At 49.2% G+C, this 22,000-nt stretch overlaps 1 protein-coding gene across 1 annotated transcript in view; it reads left to right on the top strand.

Moving 5' to 3' along the window:
* The first annotated feature begins 13,745 nt into the window (after window positions 1-13,745).
* Window positions 13,746-22,000, top strand: part of LOC130128993 (CMP-N-acetylneuraminate-beta-galactosamide-alpha-2,3-sialyltransferase 1-like) — a 30,081-nt gene continuing 21,826 nt past the window's right edge. Inside the window, exon 1 of the mRNA XM_056298783.1 lies at window positions 13,746-13,825. The gene's annotated coding sequence lies outside the window, so the exon portion shown is untranslated. The remainder of the gene's footprint in view (window positions 13,826-22,000) is intronic.

Raw genomic sequence — 22,000 nt, forward strand, 5'->3', positions numbered from 1 at the left:
GAGCAATGGGTGGCAGAATCTTTGAGAATTATTCAGTATTGAGCAACCTTGCAATCAGCCAACCGCTGCACACCAAGCTGCAACGTAGTCCTTTGACAAATAACGTCCACTAAAAGAGCCATCTTTGGCACTAACAGACTCATGAGTTCTTGAAGTTGCTTACCGGTATAACCCGTCAGAGCAGTGGTGGGCCTTGTTCTGCATGTTCTCTTTGGCACATCTGTCCAACTTTCGTTTCTCTACCGTGGTTTTCCTGTAACAACTCACTCCTCACTGGATTACAGCTCCGAGTTAGAGATGGACTGACATCTGTATAATTCCATGATAGTTATCATGGCTAAGGCTCTTTAGACTCCATTGTGTGCCTGTTCGTGCCAAAAAAGAGTTGTTGTTTTGGGGGTTTTTTTGTTGCTCCAAACAATTATACCGCATCTTAATGTGCTGCAGTCGTCTGCCACTAGCTTGTACAGTACCTATTCAGTTTAAGATTGTTCTACCCATCGCTCAGTTTGACTCCTAATAAAAGGTACGACAGGGTTTATGTTAAACAATACCAGAATTTGTCCTTTACGTATTTAAGCAGTGTGAAATGTGCAAAAGAAAAGAAGAATTTCGAGTCAGAAAAAGAAAAACTGAACCAAAACTTATTCAAATTTTGTATAAAAAAAAAGAAGGTCTTAACATGTCTAGTTGAGTCTAATTATAATCAGATCTCAGGATGAGCTTACATTCATATCAACTATTGTGCAGTTTGGAGAAAATGGGACTCAATTTACTTAGACGCGTCACTTGATTTCTCTGTTTCTTAGGCTGTCATTTCCATACGGGGTGCAACTACGTCAGAGATTGAGGTCATGTCTGGGTGAGCGTGTTAAAAAATGAGAATACTATGATAAAGCCGAATATTGCCCCTACAAAGATCCTTTACGTGTTATTAATTAAGTAATGTGCTGCACATTATCTGGTAGTCTAGACCAGTGGTTCTCAACCTTTTTGGGGTCCTGGACCCCCTGCGTATTTTTGATCTACCCTGAGGACCCCTCCACCTGATCTTGGGGGAGGGGGGTTGCAATTTGGTAGAAACAATAGAAACTGCATTTTAAATTGCATTATAGCATTTATTCACTCTTTGGGGCAAAAATAAGAGCTTTCAGTTGTAACTTAGATATAGTTAACAAAACAGAATTCTTATGCAGTAACTTTCAGATATATGTAACAAAACAGAATATGTATTCAGTAACTTTCAGATATATGTAACAAAACAGAATATGTATTCAGTAACTTTCAGATATATGTAACAAAACAGAATATGTATTCAGTAACTTTCAGATATATGTAACAACAGAATTTTTATGCAGTAACTTTTAACAATGCAAACGGGAGCGAGATCTCTTATTAAAATACAATAAATTACACTTGTGAAACAGATGTAATTAGAGAAAACAGGCCTGTTACCCTTTATAGTTTAGGCAGATAAAGGTCTCAGTCACATTTGAGTAAAATAATCCTATTTCTATAAATGTCATAGGATCTTTTTTTTAAGGATATTTTATTTTCACGGACCCCTTGCAATTACACCACGGACCACTAGGGGTCCGCGGACTCCCGGTTGAGAAACACTAGATAACGCTGCAGTTTTGGCCATCTTGTCTGTTTACCGCTTCCGGTGTGGTAAGATGGCCGAGCGAATTCGCGTTTTCAGCGGCCTCACCCAGTACTGTGTCGGAAGATGGCGGCACGAATTCACATTTGCTGCGGCCTCACCCAATACCGTCCAGGCAGTGTCTCTGCCCACGTCTGCGTCGACTTTTTGTCTACGTTTGATGGCTGGGACAGCTGGCTCTGGATGGGCTGGGAGAGCGGGGCAGGCTAAGCTAACTGCTAGCCCATGCAGACCGGCAGTTCCGATAACACCGAGGGCGGCCTGGCGGCAGCCTCACCTGACGTTCACTGTGGTGTTTTTTGATGTCGTCGTGAGGAGTGCAGGGAGGTGTGTCGAGGGTGTCTGGCTGGGAGAGCTGGCGCTGGATCGGCCGGGAGAGCTTGGTCTGCCTCGTCCGGTGGGCCCGGGGACCACGGCCCTTGCCTGGAGGAAACGCCGAGGGCGGTCTGACAGGATGCAGAAGCGGAGCGGGCTAAGCTAACTGCTAGCCCATGCAGACCGGCGGTTCCGACACTCATCCTGGCTGGCGTTCTTCCCTTGGACAGTGATTTCAGTGATATTTTTTATTTTTTATTTTTTTAGTTTTGATGTACATGTTAGTGTTTTCTTGTAGTTTTTGCTTGTGTTTTTGTCTTTGTGTTGTACTGCTGTGGGCTGGGAAAACGACATTTCATTTCATTTCATGCAAGTGCATGAAGTGAAATGACAAATAGTATTCCTGTTTCCTGATTCATTGTATGTCATATTGGGCAATGGTGATTCATTATGTCATATTGTGCAATGGGGAAAAAGTAAAATATTGACTATCTACCTTGTGAGATTGTAAGATTAAGTGAGCAACTCTGTCTCTAATTGGCTATTTTATTTCCTGATAGGCAGGCCTCAAACTGTGAGAACAGGTAAAAGACACGCATCTACATTAGTTCTTGGAACAGGTCTTTCTCAGGGCTGCTTATTATGTTTAGAAATCATGTCAGGACACAGCGCTGTTGCTCGACACAACCTCTGCGTTGCATTCTTTATTTTGACTTACACAACGTCACAGGCAGACCTGATCAAACAACCCAGAGCCCGCAGGCATCACCAATCGATCCCAGCACAATAGAACAGCGCCAAATCAAATGCAGCACAGTCGATGTGTGCAGACATAACATCCCCCCCCCCCCCCGGCAGGATTTAACAATAACAGAACTACTGGGCATCACACATCAATCAAGGCGCAATAGAATAATGCCAACATCAACCAAATGCAGCACTGGTGATCCAATGTGCAGACATCACATTTCAATGATTAAACAATCACAGAATCACTAGGCAACACATATCAATCAATCACAGCACAACAGAACAATGCTATCATTAACTAATTGCAGCACTGGTGATCCAGTGTGCAGACATAACATCCCCCCCCCCCGGCAGGATTTCAAACATGAAAGGTTGACACAAAGTCCTCTATAGGTGACCAGGGCGTAAACGTGTGCGAACAGGTCGCGAGGCGGCCTGAGGCTGGGCAGGCCGAGGTGGGGAGGGGGACGACTGGAGTGCCACCGAGTGCCATCGCTGAGAAGGTAGGTGGCTGGGCCTAGCTGACGGGTGACTTGGAGAGGAGAGGACCAGTATGAAGCCATTTTATTGTCCCTGTGGGGCCTGCGGACCCTGACCCAGTCTGACGCATTGATGTCTGTTACCCTGGTTCGTTTTGACTGGTCAAACCGTTGCTTCATCCGCGTCTGCTGACGAGTGACTGAGGCTCTGACCCCAGAGGGAGGTGCCTGGGGTGTGGAGGGGCGGAGCCTATCAAGGGGCATGCACAGTTCCCGGCCTAGCATGAGAGAGGCTGGGGAGACGCCTGTGGTCGAGTGTTGTGTGGCCCGATAGTGCAGCAGAGTGTGACGGATGGCCTGCGTGAAAGAGCACCCCTGGGCCATGTGCGCTCTGAGGTCGTTGTTCAGTGACTGGTGAAAACGTTCAACGCCGCCATTGGCCTGGGGGTGGTAGTACGCAGTGCGTATATGACGGATGCCCTTGTTTTCGAGGTAAGCAGTGAACTCAGCAGAGACCAGCTGAGGACCGTTGTCAGTGATGATGGTCTTTGGGAGGCCCCAGCGAGAGAAGAGAGAGTCCAGGAAGTCGATGATGACCTGTGAGGTCACAGTGCTGGAAGTGGTGAGTTCAGGCCATTTTGAGTGTAGATGGTAGGCGACCACCATGAAGCATTGGTGGTGGGGAACTCCATGGATCTCACCACAGATGTCCAACTGCAGGTGTTCCCAGGGCTGAGAGGGCCAGGTGAGAGGTTGCAGGGGTGGGGGAGCCTGGTGGCCTGTCTTGCCACTCACAAAGCAGGCAGAACAGTCCTTCACCAGAGCCTCAATATCTCGGTCTATCCCCGGCCACCACACCAGGTCCCGGCAGCGCTGTTCAGTTTCACAATGCCCAGGTGGCCTTCATGCGCCATATTCAAAACACGTGCACAGAGAGCACCTGGGACCACTGTGCAAAACCCATGTGCCATGCAGGTGTCATTCCAGCAGGAGAGCTCCTGTCTGACTCGGGAGAACGCAGCCAGCTCTTCTGGGACATTGTGAGGCCACCCGTTCTGGATGTAGGTGCGGAGCTGGGAGAGGACAGGGTCCTGTTCAGAGGCTGCCCTCAGCTCCTGCAGAGAGACAGCGGCCTGGAGGGGTGTGTGTAGCATTTGGACAATGTCCTTTTCCACACAGTCAGTGTCCGTCTAGGGAGCTGGGGTGGAGACAGAGCGAGAGAGCAGGTCGGCGACAACATTGTCTCTGCCTGGGGTGAACTGCAGGCTGAAGTTGTACTGGAGGAGGTGGTCAGACCAGCGGTGCAGCCTCAGGGGTTTGTGGCCTGTCCTAGATGTGGACAGCAGTGCTGTCAGGGCCTGGTGATCTGTCCTGAGGGTGAAGGAGCGGCCATAGAGGTAGAGGTGTTACATTTCACAAGCCCAGATGCAGGCTAACGCCTCACACTCAGCCACGGAGTACCGCTGCTCGGTCAGGGAGGCGAAGGCGATGGGCTTCTCCACACCATTCTGGGTTTGAGACAGCACAGCCCCTATTGCTGTGGCTGACGCGTCACAGGTCACAAAGGTGGTGCTGGAGATGTCGAAGTGAGCCAACACTGGTGGTGAAGTCAGCTGAGTCTTGAGATCAAGCACAGCGTCACTGCATGCCTTTGACCACACCCTGTGTTGCCAAATATGAGAACAACAGCATCATCACATTCCCAAATGGCGCCACAGTGATTGGACCGATAAGCGGGAAATTTAACCATACGTTGCCATGATAACGACCTCTGTCTAAATGTCGATGTAACCCATATACATATAGGGCTACTAATAGTCATCGACGTAGAGGCGTAGTGACATGCCGCTCCTCAAGGGGCGCACTGTGCAACTCGCTAGGGTAGAGACTGCTACACGCAGTCGTCTTTTTTTCTTCTCTCTTTTTCTTTTTGTGAACATCCTGGAAATTGTGCTCTTGAACCGACGACTGAATTTCATTATACATAGCCTCAGAAAGTTAAGAGTATGGACACGTTTTGATTGTGAGAAGTGTTATGGAAACCAGAATCTCATCTGTGAGCTTACGAGACGAAGGTGTGTGGAGTTTTAAGTGTTTGGAACTCCGGTGAGTAAAGCAGGTTTCTGTGCTAGCTAGCTAGCTTATTGCTAACCACTGAAGGGAGAGGATAACGCTGGGTCATATGGCCGTTAAGATACTCCTCATAAAACCAGTCGGGGCTATAAGAGTGTCTAATGTTTGAATAGCCCGTACTTTGCTATGTATTGTATCATAGTTATGAGAATGCTAATGTTTAGAACTCACGTTGGTACGTACTGTATCATTGTGTCGTGTTGAATGTTCCAGAAGATGGCTCACGCCGATAGTTAGCTAGTGCTAAGCGCTAGCTTAGTCAGTGAAGCGTTGGGGAATTGTGTAGCATTAAAGATGCGTGGCTCTTATCCTGTTCACGTTAAAGCCATGCGGTTTAAGTGGTTAGCACACTTAAATGGTTTGTATTGAGGCTACACTGTGATTGCACTGATTTTGTGTAACATAATTATATATATATATATATATATATATATATATATATATATATATATATATATATATATGTAGTGATTAAGTAATGATATTGCAATTCATATACATGTTAATGGAAAGCATATTGTAAGATGTTCTGAATGAAAATAAATTAAGGAGATCTCATGTTAGAAACAGATATAGATTGAAATACTCAGTATTCTGCACTATTTGTGTAGATTGGTTTTTTTTATCTACCAGATAAAATTTGGAAGACTGTGACGGCGAGCCCAGCCCAGTGAGACTGTGGACCATCATAGAAGCGGTGGCCTACTGTAACTGTAGGATCTGTCCCAGGAAACGTCTGAGAAGCCTGAATCATTCATCCAGACACCAGATAAGAACTCATACACACTAGCCTATTTCCTCTACCAGGGTAGAAATAGTCATCGTGAAGTATATTCTATACACTCACGGATCAGGGACTGAACTCTTGGACCAACACATACACTCAAGGACAAGGAACTGAATTTTTCTTTCATCTCAAACTGCTAACACTCTGGGGGTTGTGATTTGAACGAGGTTTTCTTTGGATTATTATTTTATTTACTTTAAAGAGCTGTATTTTGTATTATTTCAATTCTTTTATGTAAAAGTCAGCGTTGTGTGTATTTTGCTGTTGTGAGGCAATAAAATTGTCAACTCTTCAACTACACATCAACTCCTCTCGTGAGTTAGTCAAGGCAAACCCCTCACCGAACCTAGTTAGACGTTAGCGCCTTTACTGCTACCCCTAGTTTGCACTGGAGGCGCTACATCAATAAGACAAAAGAAATCATCGTTGACCTTAGAAAGTTCAGAGAAAAACAAATTCCTATTTCCGTCAATGGGTCATCGGATGAAATTGTGAACAGTTTTAGATTTTTCGGTTTACGTATCACAGGCACATGGTCTCTCAACACCAACTGCATCTGGAGAAGGCACAGAAGAGATTGTATTTTCTGAGGGGTCTGAAGATTTTTGGGATGAGTACCAAAAACTCTTATGAACTTTTATGGCAGTACCATCGAGCGTGTGTTGCCAGGCTGCACCACAGTGTGGTTTGGTCACCTGACTGCTCAGGACTGCCGGCGGCTTCAAATGACTGCAAAGACGGCAGCATAAAGGATGGGCATGGAACGACTACATCTTCATAATGTTTACTGCATCACCTGCTGCAAAAGGAAAACCCAAAACATCATCAAGGTCCCCAGATAGCCCGCTCATGTTCTGTTCTCACTCTTGTCAGATGAAAAGGTGTTAGCGGAGCATCACATCACGCACCACCTGTCCCCGTATTCTTTTCTCTCCACAGCCAGTCAGTCAGGTTGCTGAACAAACTGACCCACCCATATGCACCTTAAATTTTTGTGTTATCATATGTCTTCTTTTCTTTTTTTTGAGATGGTGTGTCCTTTGTGTCCTTTGTGTTAAGGCAGGGAGGGCCAGACTCCCAAGAATTTAACTGTATTCTACACAAGACCGTAACGTTGAACTTGAATTATGTTTGTTCCGGTTACTCGTCAACCACATTGTAGGGGAGAACCCACTATTTGAATTTGTATCTGTGTTTTTTTGAGGCAGAAAAATTACTTGTATTTGTATTCAAATGAAAGTGGAAACGGGCATAACGATCCCGTTTTGTTTTTCCATCCATCCATTATCCGAACCCGCTTATCCAATTTAGCGTCATGGGGATGCTGGAGCCTATCCCGGCAGTCATTGGGCGGCAGGTGGGGAGACAACCTGGACAGGCCGCCAGTCCATCACGGGGCCTCTTCCCCCCCCATCACACCACACCACACCACACCACACACACACACACACACACAATTTAGTAGGGCCGATTCACCTGACCTACATGTTTTTGGACTGTGGGAGGAAACCGGAGCCCTCGGAGGAAACCCACGCAGACACGGGGAGAACATGGAAACTCCACACAGGACGACCCGGGACGACCCCCAAGGTTGGACTACCCCGGGACTCGAACCCAGGGCCTTCTTGCTGTGAGGCGACCAAGCTAACCACTGCACCACCGTGCTGCTCATTTTTGTTGTTATTACACTTATATGTTAAAGTTTTAAAATAAGTGTTCTTCAATAAACTGTTATAATAACGACGCACACTTAAATGTGATATTGGTTTATGGTTTTCATAAACCCAGCAATAAACATGTATAACCATAAATATTACTGAAAAGAAAATCATTTTAAAAATAACCGTCCAAAATGAACCTTCAATTCCTAATCCACACTCAAACAAATAAACTCTAAACTAACAAATGTCTACGTGGACATTGTGAACCCCACCACCCGCCACCTGTCCTGTCTTTGTCTTCAGACAAATGCTGCTTTGTGCTTCACATATTTCACCAAGAGGAAAACAAAAGAGAAGTAGTGTTATTCTAAAAATACCTCCGCAAACCAGTGAAGTTAAAAATATCCTAATCCAAACAAAATACCTGCGCAGCTATGTGCTGTGGTTCGACTATGTTTTCAGTCTGTGCTCTCTCCTGCTGGACTGTTGTCTCTCTTCTGCTGGGCTGTTGTCTCTCTCCTGCTGGGCTGTTGTCTCTCTCCTGCTGGACTGTTGTCTCTCTTCTGCTGGGCTGTTGTCTCTCTCCTGCTGGGCTGTTGTCTCTCTCCTGCTGGACTGTTGTCTCTCTTCTGCTGGGCTGTTGTCTCTCTCCTGCTGGGCTGTTGTCTCTCTGCTACAGGGCTGTTGTCTCTCTCCTGCAGGGCTGTTGTCTCTCTCCTGCAGGGCTGTTGTCTCTCTCCTGCAGGGCTGTTGTCTCTCTTCTGCTGGACTGTTGTCTCTCTCCTGCTGGACTGTTGTCTCTCTCCTGCTGGGCTGTTGTCTCTCTCCTGCTGGACTGTTGTCTCTCTTCTGCTGGACTGTTGTCTCTCTTCTGCTGGGCTGTTGTCTCTCTCCTGCTGGGCTGTTGTCTCTCTCCTGCTGGACTGTTGTCTCTCTCCTGCTGGGCTGTTGTCTCTCTTCTGCTGGGCTGTTGTCTCTCTCCTGCTGGGCTGTTGTCTCTCTCCTGCTGGACTGTTGTCTCTCTCCTGCTGGACTGTTGTCTCTCTTCTGCTGGACTGTTGTCTCTCTCCTGCTGGACTGTTGTCTCTCTCCTGCGGGGCTGTTGTCTCTCTCCTGCGGGGCTGTTGTGTCTCTCCTGCGGGGCTGTTGTCTCTCTCCTGCGGGGCTGTTGTCTCTCTTCTGCTGGACTGTTGTCTCTCTCCTGCGGGGCTGTTGTCTCTCTCCTGGGTGGCTGTTGTCTCTCTCCTGCTGGACTGTTGTCTCTCTCCTGCAGGGCTGTTGTCTCTCTCCTGCGGGGCTGTTGTCTCTCTCCTGCTGGACTCTTGTCTCTCTCCTGCAGGGCTGTTGTCTCTCTCCTGCGGGGCTGTTGTCTCTCTCCTGGGTGGCTGTTGTCTCTCTCCTGCGGGACTGTTGTCTCTCTCCTGCTGGACTGTTGTCTCTCTCCTGCGGGGCTGTTGTCTCTCTCCTGCTGGGCTGTTGTCTCTCTCCTGCTGGGCTGTTGTCTCTCTCCTGCGGGGCTGTTGTCTCTCTCCTGCTGGACTGTTGTCTCTCTCCTGCGGGGCTGTTGTCTCTCTCCTGCTGGGCTGTTGTCTCTCTCCTGCGGGGCTGTTGTCTCTCTCCTGCGGGGCTGTTGTCTCTCTCCTACAGGGCTGTTGTCTCTCTCCTGCGGGGCTGTTGTCTCTCTCCTGCGGGGCTGTTGTCTCTCTCCTGCAGGGCTGTTGTCTCTCTCCTGCGGGGCTGTTGTCTCTCTCCTGCTGGACTGTTGTCTCTCTCCTGCAGGGCTGTTGTCTCTCTCCTGCGGGGCTGTTGTCTCTCTCCTGGGTGGCTGTTGTCTCTCTCCTGCGGGACTGTTGTCTCTCTCCTGCTGGACTGTTGTCTCTCTCCTGCGGGGCTGTTGTCTCTCTCCTGCTGGGCTGTTGTCTCTCTCCTGCTGGGCTGTTGTCTCTCTCCTGCGGGGCTGTTGTCTCTCTCCTGCTGGACTGTTGTGTCTCTCCTGCGGGGCTGTTGTGTCTCTCCTGCTGGGCTGTTGTCTCTCTCCTGCGGGGCTGTTGTCTCTCTCCTGCGGGGCTGTTGTCTCTCTCCTACAGGGCTGTTGTCTCTCTCCTGCGGGGCTGTTGTCTCTCTCCTGCGGGGCTGTTGTCTCTCTCCTGCTGGGCTGTTGTCTCTCTCCTGCGGGGCTTTTGTCTCTCTCCTGCTGGGCTGTTGTCTCTCTCCTGCGGGGCTGTTGTCTCTCTCCTGCTGGGCTGTTGTCTCTCTCCTGCGGGGCTGTTGTCTCTCTCCTGCTGGGCTGTTGTCTCTCTCCTGCGGGGCTGTTGTCTCTCTCCTGCGGGGCTGTTGTCTCTCTCCTGCTGGGCTGTTGTCTCTCTCCTGCGGGGCTGTTGTCTCTCTCCTGCGGGGCTGTTGTCTCTCTCCTGCGGGGCTGTTGTCTCTCTCCTGCGGGGCTGTTGTCTCTCTCCTGCTGGACCGTTGTCTTCTCTTCTGCAGGGCTGTTGTCTCTCTCCTGCTGGACTGTTGTCTCTCTCCTGCAGGGCTGTTGTCTCTCTCCTGCTGGACCGTTGTCTCTCTGCTACAGGGCTGTTGTCTCTCTCCTGGGGGGCTGTTGTCTCTCTGCTACAGGGCTGTTGTCTCTCTGCTACAGGGCTGTTGTCTCTCTGCTACAGGGCTGTTGTCTCTCTGCTACAGGGCTGTTGTCTCTCTCCTGCAGGGCTGTTGTCTCTCTCCTGGGGGGCTGTTGTCTCTCTCCTACAGGGCTGTTGTCTCTCTCCTACAGGGCTGTTGTCTCTCTGCTACAGGGCTGTTGTCTCTCTCCTGGGGGGCTGTTGTCTCTCTGCTACAGGGCTGTTGTCTCTCTCCTGCAGGGCTGTTGTCTCTCTCCTGCTGGACCGTTGTCTCTCTGCTACAGGGCTGTTGTCTCTCTCCTGCAGGGCTGTTGTCTCTCTCCTGCTGGGCTGTTGTCTCTCTCCTGCGGGGCTGTTGTCTCTCTCCTACAGGGCTGTTGTCTCTCTGCTACAGGGCTGTTGTCTCTCTCCTGGGGGGCTGTTGTCTCTCTGCTACAGGGCTGTTGTCTCTCTCCTGCAGGGCTGTTGTCTCTCTCCTGCTTTACCGTTGTCTCTCTGCTACAGGGCTGTTGTCTCTCTCCTGCAGGGCTGTTGTCTCTCTCCTACAGGGCTGTTGTCTCTCTCCTACAGGGCTGTTGTCTCTCTCCTGCAGGGCTGTTGTCTCTCTCCTACAGGGCTGTTGTCTCTCTCCTACAGGGCTGTTGTCTCTCTCCTGCTGGGCTGTTGTCTCTCTCCTACAGGGCTGTTGTCTCTCTGCTACAGGGCTGTTGTCTCTCTCCTGGGGGGCTGTTGTCTCTCTGCTACAGGGCTGTTGTCTCTCTCCTGCAGGGCTGTTGTCTCTCTCCTGCTTTACCGTTGTCTCTCTGCTACAGGGCTGTTGTCTCTCTCCTGCAGGGCTGTTGTCTCTCTCCTGCTGGACCGTTGTCTCTCTGCTACAGGGCTGTTGTCTCTCTCCTGCAGGGCTGTTGTCTCTCTCCTGCTGGACCGTTGTCTCTCTGCTACAGGGCTGTTGTCTCTCTCCTGCAGGGCTGTTGTCTCTCTCCTGCTTTACCGTTGTCTCTCTGCTACAGGGCTGTTGTCTCTCTCCTGCAGGGCTGTTGTCTCTCTCCTGCTGGACCGTTGTCTCTCTCCTACAGGGCTGTTGTCTCTCTCCTACAGGGCTGTTGTCTCTCTGCTACAGGGCTGTTGTCTCTCTCCTACAGGGCTGTTGTCTCTCTCCTGCAGGGCTGTTGTCTCTCTCCTGCTGGACCGTTGTCTCTCTGCTACAGGGCCGTTGTCTCTCTCCTGCGGGGCTGTTGTCTCTCTCCTGCGGGGCTGTTGTCTCTCTCCTGCAGGGCTGTTGTCTCTCTCCTACAGGGCTGTTGTCTCTCTCCTACAGGGCTGTTGTCTCTCTCCTGCAGGGCTGTTGTCTCTCTCCTACAGGGCTGTTGTCTCTCTCCTGCAGGGCTGTTGTCTCTCTCCTACAGGGCTGTTGTCTCTCTCCTACAGGGCTGTTGTCTCTCTCCTGCAGGGCTGTTGTCTCTCTCCTACAGGGCTGTTGTCTCTCTCCTGCAGGGCTGTTGTCTCTCTCCTACAGGGCTGTTGTCTCTCTCCTACAGGGCTGTTGTCTCTCTGCTACAGGGCTGTTGTCTCTCTCCTGCAGGGCTGTTGTCTCTCTCCTGGGGGGCTGTTGTCTCTCTCCTGCAGGGCTGTTGTCTCTCTCCTGCAGGGCTGTTGTCTCTCTCCTGCAGGGCTGTTGTCTCTCTCTGCTACAGGGCTGTTGTCTCTCTCCTGCAGGGCTGTTGTCTCTCTCCTACAGGGCTGTTGTCTCTCTCCTGCAGGGCTGTTGTCTCTCTCCTACAGGGCTGTTGTCTCTCTCCTACAGGGCTGTTGTCTCTCTCCTGCAGGGCTGTTGTCTCTCTCCTACAGGGCTGTTGTCTCTCTCCTACAGGGCTGTTGTCTCTCTCCTACAGGGCTGTTGTCTCTCTCCTACAGGGCTGTTGTCTCTCTCCTACAGGGCTGTTGTCTCTCTCCGGCGGGACTCTTAAGCAGCACACTAACCCACCGCGAGGAACACCAGCTTCCTGACGTGTTTTTCCCCCTTGTTTCTCAAAACAAATTAAATATTTGTCTGACTAATTGTTCCTTTCCTCGTACCATATTCAGACCCGGCTCCACCCCAAAACAATGTTATTAAGTAAACTTCAAGTAAAGTTCAAGTATATGTACTCGTCGTGTACTTGTCAGTATACGTAAGTATAATTTTGTTAGTATATCTCCGATAAGTACTTAAAAAGTAAATTGAAAGTACACTCACGTGTTTTTAGTTTAAACTCAGTGTACTAATATTACATACTTTGTTTTGTAACGGACGGCACGTGGTCAACAAACATCACCATTTTATTTTTTTATTGATTTTCAAAATTAACAAACACACAAACAGCGGCAGCAGGGCGTTGTTTTGGGGATTTTGGACAGGAGCTCCCCCCACCACGAGCCCAAATCACCGACATGTTTGTTAACTTGTGAATTTAGGTTCCGCGCGAACACTCTGCCCCTCCATGCTCACCACGTGTGAGGAGTACCTGGCTGCGGCCTGCAGAGGTCAACCTTAACAAGAGCGTTTAATAATCACCCACCCATCCCCGACCCTGTTTAGCCCCGCCCAAATCCCACAGTTAACCCAATCAAATCAAACGGTGGACGGGGTTGAACGTTCGACGTCGAACGCCGCCCCGGCGTGCAGGCCGCAGCCCCCCCCCCCCACACACACACACACACACACCTCTTGCCTTGTCTGGCTACGTTTCAGCCACGCGCTTCCAACCGCAGGATCACGCATGTGCGCATCCCCATGCTGCACGGGGGAGGAGCAGCCGCCGTCCCGTCACGACCGCCAACTCTGATGAAACGGCCTCAGTGTAAACGTTTACTTTTAAATGAACAATATTTCATAAATTATTGCAACAGCTAATATGAGGGGTGCACGGTTTATAAACAAAGATTAATGATATTATAAAGTTTAAAAAAAAAACATTCAAAATAACGTATTCAATAGTACCTATAAGTTGGCTCGTCGTACCGTAAAAGGGACCTTCCGCAAAAAACCCCCCCCAAAAAACTGGTCGCCGCCCGCGGGAGCGCGCGCAGCCCGTCCACGCTGTATATCAGTTGATAAGTTTAAATACCCCCCCCTTTCCTCCTCCCCCCCCCTTCATACGTTTTATGGTACGTCACGTTCATTGACAAAGCGTTGCTTGTTTGGTTTTGCTTTTTTAACTTTGTCTTCTGAACTATTCCACCCACTCCATTCTTAATTGCTCATCCCTAAAAAGTTAGCAGCACCACCCGTCCACGCACCTACACCCCTGCCCCACCTACTCCCCCCCCCTCCACCACAAACACACATACACCACAGCCGCGTCTCTTAAGGTGCTGAATGCTCGGGACGGTGTCGAAAGAACAGGAATAAACCGCAGCTCTCAGTTGACTCCGTTCAGGTAAGACATTAGAAAAAAAAACGAAAGAGAAAAAAAAAATAGACAGTTCGGTTACGTCTTAAGAAAATGTCCGATTGTTTTGCGTTAGACGTCGTACGTGCAAGACTGCCAGTGTGGCCGGCAGGGGAAACTCCCAATTGGTGGATTATTTCATTCTCTCGGTTCATGATGCCGGGTTAAAGTGATAGAGAACTGCTGTAATTCTGCAGCCCAAAAGCAAGAGGCTCCGGCCGCAGGCTCTCCTTCTCCACAAGGAAGGAGCCCCTGTGAAGAACTTCTGATTCCCATGCTGCACTTTGTAGTCCACATGGATAGATAGTTAGATAGATAGATAGATAGATAGATAGATAGATAGATAGATAGATAGATAGATAGATAGATAGATAGATAGATAGATTTTACGCGGGTCCGCGCCGCCTTCACAGCGCCAAAAGCTGACGGACAGAAGCGCGCGACGGAGGTGGACGGGGGACGGACACTGATGGGCTGCTGTCAGTGTGTGTTTTCCGTGGTGACACCAGGCCGTCCGCGTACACTTACTGCGTGTCCCTCCGCCGACCCGCCGTCTCCGTCCGAAGTGCCTGCGCTCTGTTAGTTGCTCCGTCCAATTAAACGCCGACCCAAACGGCTCCATTACATAGACGGCACCTTGTTACGCACTGCCCAAGTGATGTTCTGTATCCGGTCGTTACATTCGTTCTGTGACTTTATCATATTTAGCTTTAATTCAGCCATTCCTGTTCAGTTTGACTGAAGATGTTATCACCTGCATGGCAACCACAGCCTATTGGCGTGTGCTTTTGATTTGGGTGACAAAAGATCTTTTTCTTTTTCTTATGGACGAATCAGTGCCTTGCAAAAGTATTCATTATTCATTGAGATTTTGTTCTGTGTAACGAAAGACTGCACCCTCAACATGTAGAGTTTTAAAGTAAATATTGGTGTGGGGAAGCCTGGCCCGAGTGGGTAAAAGGTAATAAAAGGATTTGTTTACAGGGTGTAGCCGCATATGAAACAAAAGAAAGTAAGGAAACAAATTAACAGTTAACTCAGCTTCGCTGAGCCGAGTCGACTCACGACGATTGAGCGTCTGGTGCACACATCTAGTACACCCTGACGTCCCACAGCCCACTAAAACCTACTGCCCTAACGAGGAACGTCTACACCCTGACGTCCCACAGCCCACTAACACCTACTGCCCTAACGAGGAACATCTACACCCTGACGTCCCACAGCCCACTAACACCTACTGCCCTAACGAGGAACGTCTACACCCTGACGTCCCACAGCCCACTAACACCTACTGCCCTAACGAGGAACGTCTACACCCTGACGTCCCACAGCTCACTAACACCTACTGCCCTAACGAGGAACGTCTACGCCCTGACGTCCCACAGCCCATTAACACCTACTGCCCTAACGAGGAACATCTACGCCCTGACGTCCCACAGCTCACTAACACCTACTGCCCTAACGAGGAACGTCTACACCCTGACGTCCCACAGCTCACTAACACCTACTGCCCTAACGAGGAACATCTACACCCTGACGTCCCACAGCCCACTAACACCTACTGCCCTAACGAGGAACATCTAAGCCCTGACGTCCCACAGCTCACTAACACCTACTGCCCTAACGAGGAACGTCTACGCCCTGACGTCCCACAGCCCACTAACACCTACTGCCCTAACGAGGAACGTCTACGCCCTGACGTCCCACAGCCCACTAACACCTACTGCCCTAACGAGGACACGGCTGCTCTGTAATTCACTGCAGCGCGGTGGCTGTACACACCCCTCAGGGGGTAATAAAGCTTATCTTCCCTGTTGCTTTTTACAGTACCATTAAACGCATTATGCTTATTCCGATTGCCCATGTCCACCATATTGTCAACAAACGTCAACATTTTTTTGTTTGTTTTTTTTGGACGCTGTTTTGACGGGAACTTCCTCCACCACCACACCAGAACACCAACACGTCACTTATGAGTTATGGATGCACGCAAGCAATTTGCCCCTCCTTTCTTTTTTTTTTTTTGGAGGAGCGCCATCTTACCTCTTATTACACACGTTTGGCGATGGGGACTCCCACGGTGCAGTAGCCAGGCGCGCGGGAAGATGTTTTAAGTGTGTGTGTGGTGTGTTTGTGTGTGTGTGTGGGGGGGGGGGTGCGCCAACTAAAACACAAAGTATCGTGGCGAGCCGGTGTGGAAGAATGAGTGGCGAGGCAGAGCTCTCTTTTCAATCGCAATTCCCGTGTCCCCATACGCCGCACGACCCCGGAAGTGCTAAATTACTCACACCGGCCCGAACTGACAACAACGTGACGAGTCCCCGCCCCCCATCTGCCAAGTGACGACATCAGTCACGGTCCTACAGTCAGTCAATCAGTAAACGGTCCCCTGCTTAGTCTGAGTCGATCCCCCAAAACAGCAACACAAGAATAGCCACAACATGAACACCACATCATTACAACACAATTTTAAATCTAACATTAACAGTCCCATCAGCCATTGCGCTCCCCCAGCGCAGAACCGCCGACGGTCAGAGCGACCGCCTCCCCCAGTCGCTATATTATGGCGTCATCGTTTTGTTTGTAAGGTGCGCGTGTAGCAGATTTGGAATGGAGCGTTTACTCACTTTATTATTAAACATGTACATTCCACGCAGCCCCGCCCACTGTTTACAATAAAGGTATGTTTTTTGTTTTTTTTTGCATTTGTACGTTAGGAAAGGTTAGGCCTACGGGTGGGTCTAAGATGTTGTACAGTCACCTGTCACTACTGGGGGGGGCTGCAGCCCCCCCTTCCCACCATAGTGGCAGTAGGGTCTGTGTAGTGAGACCAGTGGACTCAGACTAGCAATATTAACAGTATCAACAGTATCGGAGGCCCTCCCTTCTTTCTGTGTTTTGTATTATGTCTCCTTTACTTTTCCACAGCGGTCCCTTTTGTTTGTTTGTTCAGGCAAGGCAAGTGTATTTGTATAGCACCTCGTCATCGCAGAGGTCATTCAAAGTGCTTTGCAGGCAAGATAAAAGCGCAAAACAAGATAAATTAAAGTACAGACACGTTTTATAAAAGTGCAGCCAAGTTTAAAACTGGATTAGTAAAATAAATAAAAGTGCATAACAACTGAGAAATCGGCTCTGTGCATAACTGTAGCCCACTGACTTCCGGTTTCTACTGCAGCGGTCAAACCAGTTTCCTGTTTGTTGATGTGTGCTATTCACAATGGCATATTTTTCGTGATGCCTGCAAGATTTACCACGGATGAATGTCAACGACATGCACACAACTGGCGACAAACGTCCACCTGCCCCTCCCAGCAAATGGGTGAAAAGTTTCAAGTTGTACATATCAAGTTACATCCACAGTTATGAGGACTCATCCTCATAATTGTGAGGCTGAATCCTAATCCCATATGAGGACTCGGCCTCTGTTGCCATCTGTTCCAAGCCAGCGTCCCTTGACTAAGATGGGGTCATTATACACAATGTGACTTGGAATTTTAGAAAAGTTGTGTAGCATTACACTACACAATAGAGGTTTTTTTTATAAGCTGGTGAAACGGTTGTCATCATAACGTTAAATTCTAAGGTGCAGTCTAGTTGATTATGAGGGTACTCATAATCACTCCATGAGAATTATGAGTACCCTCATAATCCTCATTATGAGGATACTCATCCTCATAATTGTGGACGTAACCTGATAGACTTGATAGGACGACTCGGAAGAGTAGGTTGAATGGCCGGGTACAACTGGGGAGAAAAAGGGGAGGGGGGATAAAACATATTCTGTATGGGAGGAGTCATGTGGTAGTCTGCAGCCCTCCCCGGATGGGCAGAGGGGGTGGCGCAGCGACCGGGACAGCTCGGAGAAGTCGGGTAGTTGGCCAAGTACAATTCGGGAGAAAAAAAGGGGAAAAATTAAGACAAAAAAACCAAACAAAAAAACTGGCCTATGTGGGGGGAAAGAAGAAAGAAGCCATTACGTATGAAAAACCACATCAGAGCTCGTCTGGGTGTTCTGGAGGTTCCCAGGAAGCATGACATGTGACCTGTCTAAGATGTGAGACAAGGTACTGTGGGCAGATGAGAAGGAGACAGATCAGAAGAAGACAGATGAGAAGAACACAGGTGAGAGGAAGACAGATGAGAAGGAGGCAGATGAGAAGAAGACATGAGAAGAAGATAGATGAGAAGAAGACATGAGAAGACAATGGAGAAGAAGACGAGAAGAAGACAGATGAGAAGACGACAGATGAGAAGAAGACAGATGAGAAGAAGACAGATGAGAAGAACACAGGTGAGAAGAAGACAGATGAGAAGGAGACAGATGAGAGGAAGACATGAGAAGAAGACAGATGAGAGGAAGACAGATGAGAAGGAGGCAGAGGAGAAGAAGACATGAGAAAAAGATAGATGAGAAGAAGACATGAGAAGACGACAATGGAGAAGAAGACAGATGAGAAGAAGACAGATGAGAAGGAGACAGATGAGAAGAAGACAGATGAGAAGGAGACAGATGAGAAGAAGACAGATGAGAAGGAGACAGATGAGAAGAAGACAGATGGGAAGAAGACAGATGAGAAGGAGACAGATGAGAAGGAGACAGATGAGAAGACATGAGAAGACGACAGATGAGAAGAAGACAGATAAGAAGAAGACAGATGAGAAGAAGACAGATGAGAAGGAGATAGATGAGAAGGAGATAGATGAGAAGACATGAGAAGACGACAGATGAGAAGAAGACAGATAAGAAGAAGACAGATGAGAAGAAGACAGATGAGAAGGAGACAGATGAGAAGGAGACAGATGAGAAGACATGAGAAGACGACAGATGAGAAGAAGACAGATAAGAAGAAGACAGATGAGAAGAAGACAGATGAGAAGGAGACAGATGAGAAGGAGACAGATGAGAAGACATGAGAAGACGACAGATGAGAAGAAGACAGATAAGAAGAAGACAGATGAGAAGAAGACAGATGAGAAGAAGACAGATGAGAAGGAGATAGATGAGAAGAAGACAGATGAGAAGAAGACAAATGAGAAGACGACAGATGAGAAGAAGACAGATGAGAAGGAGACAGATGAGAAGAAGACATGAGAAGAAGACAGATGAGAAGAAGACATGAGAAGAAGACAGATGAGAAGAAGACAAATGAGAAGAAGACATAGCTTTTTGGCCAAAATTCAAAGCGTTGTGTGCCACAAAGCTAACACTGCCCACGCCTCAACAGACACCGCCTACACCTGCGGTGGAGTGTGGTGGCGGCACCATGCTGCGGGGAGGCTTTCCCTCAGTGGCGACCGGGCATCTTCTTACAACCGAAGGAAGAGTTGCTGGAGCAAAATGCAGGAGACGCTGAGAGACAAGCTGCTTCAGGCTGCTAAAGAACTGGAGCGCCACCTTTCGGCAGGGCAGCGATCCCAAGCACGAGGCCAACGCAACGCAGGGGTGGTTTAACAAGAAAGGTGAACGTCCTACGGTGAAAAGTCAAAGTCCAGATCTCGATCCTGCTGAGAGTCTGTGGCAGTTTGAAAATCGCGGTCCACAAGCGTCACCCAAACCAGCCTGAAGATGCTGGAGAAAATCTGCCAGGAAGAACCACAAACCACATTGTGTCACGGGGATACGTAATAATTACACTTAATGAACTGACGTGAATATAAGGTAAAAATGAGCTATCCTGCTGAGTAGCGTGAGCACAGTAACGATAGCTTGTATTCGAGTTCCAACAGATTTACAGTTTAACTGAGCAGATGCTTTCATGCAGAGCATCGTGTATCTCAGAGTTACACAAGCAAGGATCTAGTCAGCAGGCGACAACGCAAGTAAGGGCCAGCAAGCTAAGTTCGAGTCCGATTGGATGTAGGTGTCAGCAGGCGGTGTGCAGGGGCAACGCATAGAATACACAGAAAACATAGAAGCAGGTTTTTTCTTTCGTCAGTCCATCAAGTGCAGAGGTGTTCACGAAAGACCTGGGTCTTTAGTCTCTCCTTAAAGATTGAGAGGGACTCTGCCAATCTACCAGTTTGGTAACTCATTTCACCCACCCACCCACCCATCCATCCATCCACCCATCCATTATCCAAACCGCTTATCCTGCTCTCAGGGTCGTGGGGATGCTGGAGCCTATCCCAGCAGTCACTGGACGGCAGACGGGGAGACACCCTGGACAGGCTGCCAGGCCGTCACCGGGCGTCCCTACAGACACAATTGGCCGTGTCTGCGGTTGGGAAGCCGGATGTGGGTATGTGCCCTGGTCGCTGCACTCGCGCCTCCTCTGGTCGGTCGGGGCACCTGTTCGGGGGGGGGGGGCAGGGGGGAACAGCGTGATCCTCCCATGCGCTACGTCCCCCTGGCGAAACTCCTCACTGTCAGGTGAAAAGAAGCGGCTGGCGACTCCACATGTATGGGAGGAGGCATGTGGTAGTCTGCAGCCCTCCCCCGGATCGGCAGAGGGGGTGGAGCAGCGACCGGGACGGCTCGGAAGAGAGTGGGGTAATTGGCCGGATACAATTGGGGAGAAAAAATGGGGGAAATAAATAAATAAACAAATAAATATATGCATATATATATATTTGTGTGTGTGTGTGTGTGTGTGTACCAGAAATACTAGATGTATTGAAAAACGTTGGTGCTTTCTCCGGATGTAAACTGAAATTCACAAAGAGCGAGTGTTTTCGGGTCAACAACGTTGCATTAATGATGAACCAAGGTAAGCCACCCCAGCACCGCGGAGCTGCAGAAGGTCACAGATAGTAAGTCTGTATCCCTGTGACACAACGGATCCCAAACATGTCTTCGGTGCGTTAGGATGTGTGGATTTACCCCATGCGGTGTCTGATGTATATCAGCAAGTCATAACGATGAGGAAGCAACCTAGAGGTAGCGAAAAGCCCTGGTTTTACTCATACATCACCCAGGAGCACTTCCATTACCCAAGTCGCGTATCCCAGTTGGGGTCCCGGGATGCTGGAGCCTGTCCCAGCAGTCATTGGGCGGCAGGCGGAGAGACACCCTGGACAGGCCGCCTGGCCATCACGGGGCCAACACATTAGGGACAATTCAGTATGGCCGATTCACCTGACCTACATGTCTTTGGACTGTGGGAGGAAACCGGAGCACCCGGAGGAACCCCACGCAGACACGGGGAGAACATGCAAACTCCACACAGCCCAGATAGCACCCGGATGTGGGCCACTTCAGACAATGATGCGCCACTGGTGGCCTTCTTCTGGATCTGACTAAATGGATGTGAGCCTGAAGTGGCCCACATGTATGATAGCAAATATGGTCAAAATATGCCAAATCAAATGTGGGCCTTTTTTGGCAAAGATGCGGTGCCCCAGGCAACATGTAATCTGGATTTGACCCTGAAGTGGCCCGTGTGGAAAATGGTGAATATGGCCCAAATATCACAAAACAAAAATGGGCCACCTTTGGCAAATGTGTGGCACATGCAGCATTGCTATGGCCCAGATCTGGCAACCAGGAGCAGACCGCCCAAGTGCCATCATTTCACGGGGTACGTGGGCTGGATGAAGGTGTGGGACGGGTCCAGGCCAAAGCAATTTTGCTATCTGGGAGAAGACGACCCGGGACGGCCCCAAGGTTGGACTAACCCGGGGTTCGAACCCAGGACCTTCTTGCTGTGAGGCGACCGCGCTAACCACTGCGCCACCGTGCCGCCCCATTTTATTCTAAGTAAAAAATAAGGGAAAAATAGAAAATTGCTTTGCTTTTAATTCCCTTTTGAGTCCGGCTGAAGGTTTTAACGGTTTCTAATCTGATTTCCGTCGTCCTCAGTTTAACACAACCCTCGCCCACTTTCCTCGTGGTTCCTCGCCGCCACATTGAAGAACAGCTGGAAAATGGCTGAAAGGTTTCATTCTGTTCTGTTCTCGTGTTTTTTTTTTTGGGGGGGTTGTTTTTGCTCAGTAATACTTACTATGGTTAAATTACACCTACTTTCCTCCTAGGGACCTGGGTTATTTCTGTGTAGTGAACGGCCTGTAATCCAAAACGTTTCCGACAAAAGACCCCCTTTCATGAAGGGTCGTGACCCGGAAGTAGTGACGTGCTCCAGCAAGCTAAAACTCTGACTCAGGAGAGATCATTTCATATGCCCAGTTCCATGTAAAATGAATTTGTCATGCAGAATATGGTAG

Source organism: Lampris incognitus, chromosome 18 (genome assembly GCF_029633865.1).
Source record: "Lampris incognitus isolate fLamInc1 chromosome 18, fLamInc1.hap2, whole genome shotgun sequence".
NCBI lineage: Eukaryota > Metazoa > Chordata > Actinopteri > Lampriformes > Lampridae > Lampris > Lampris incognitus.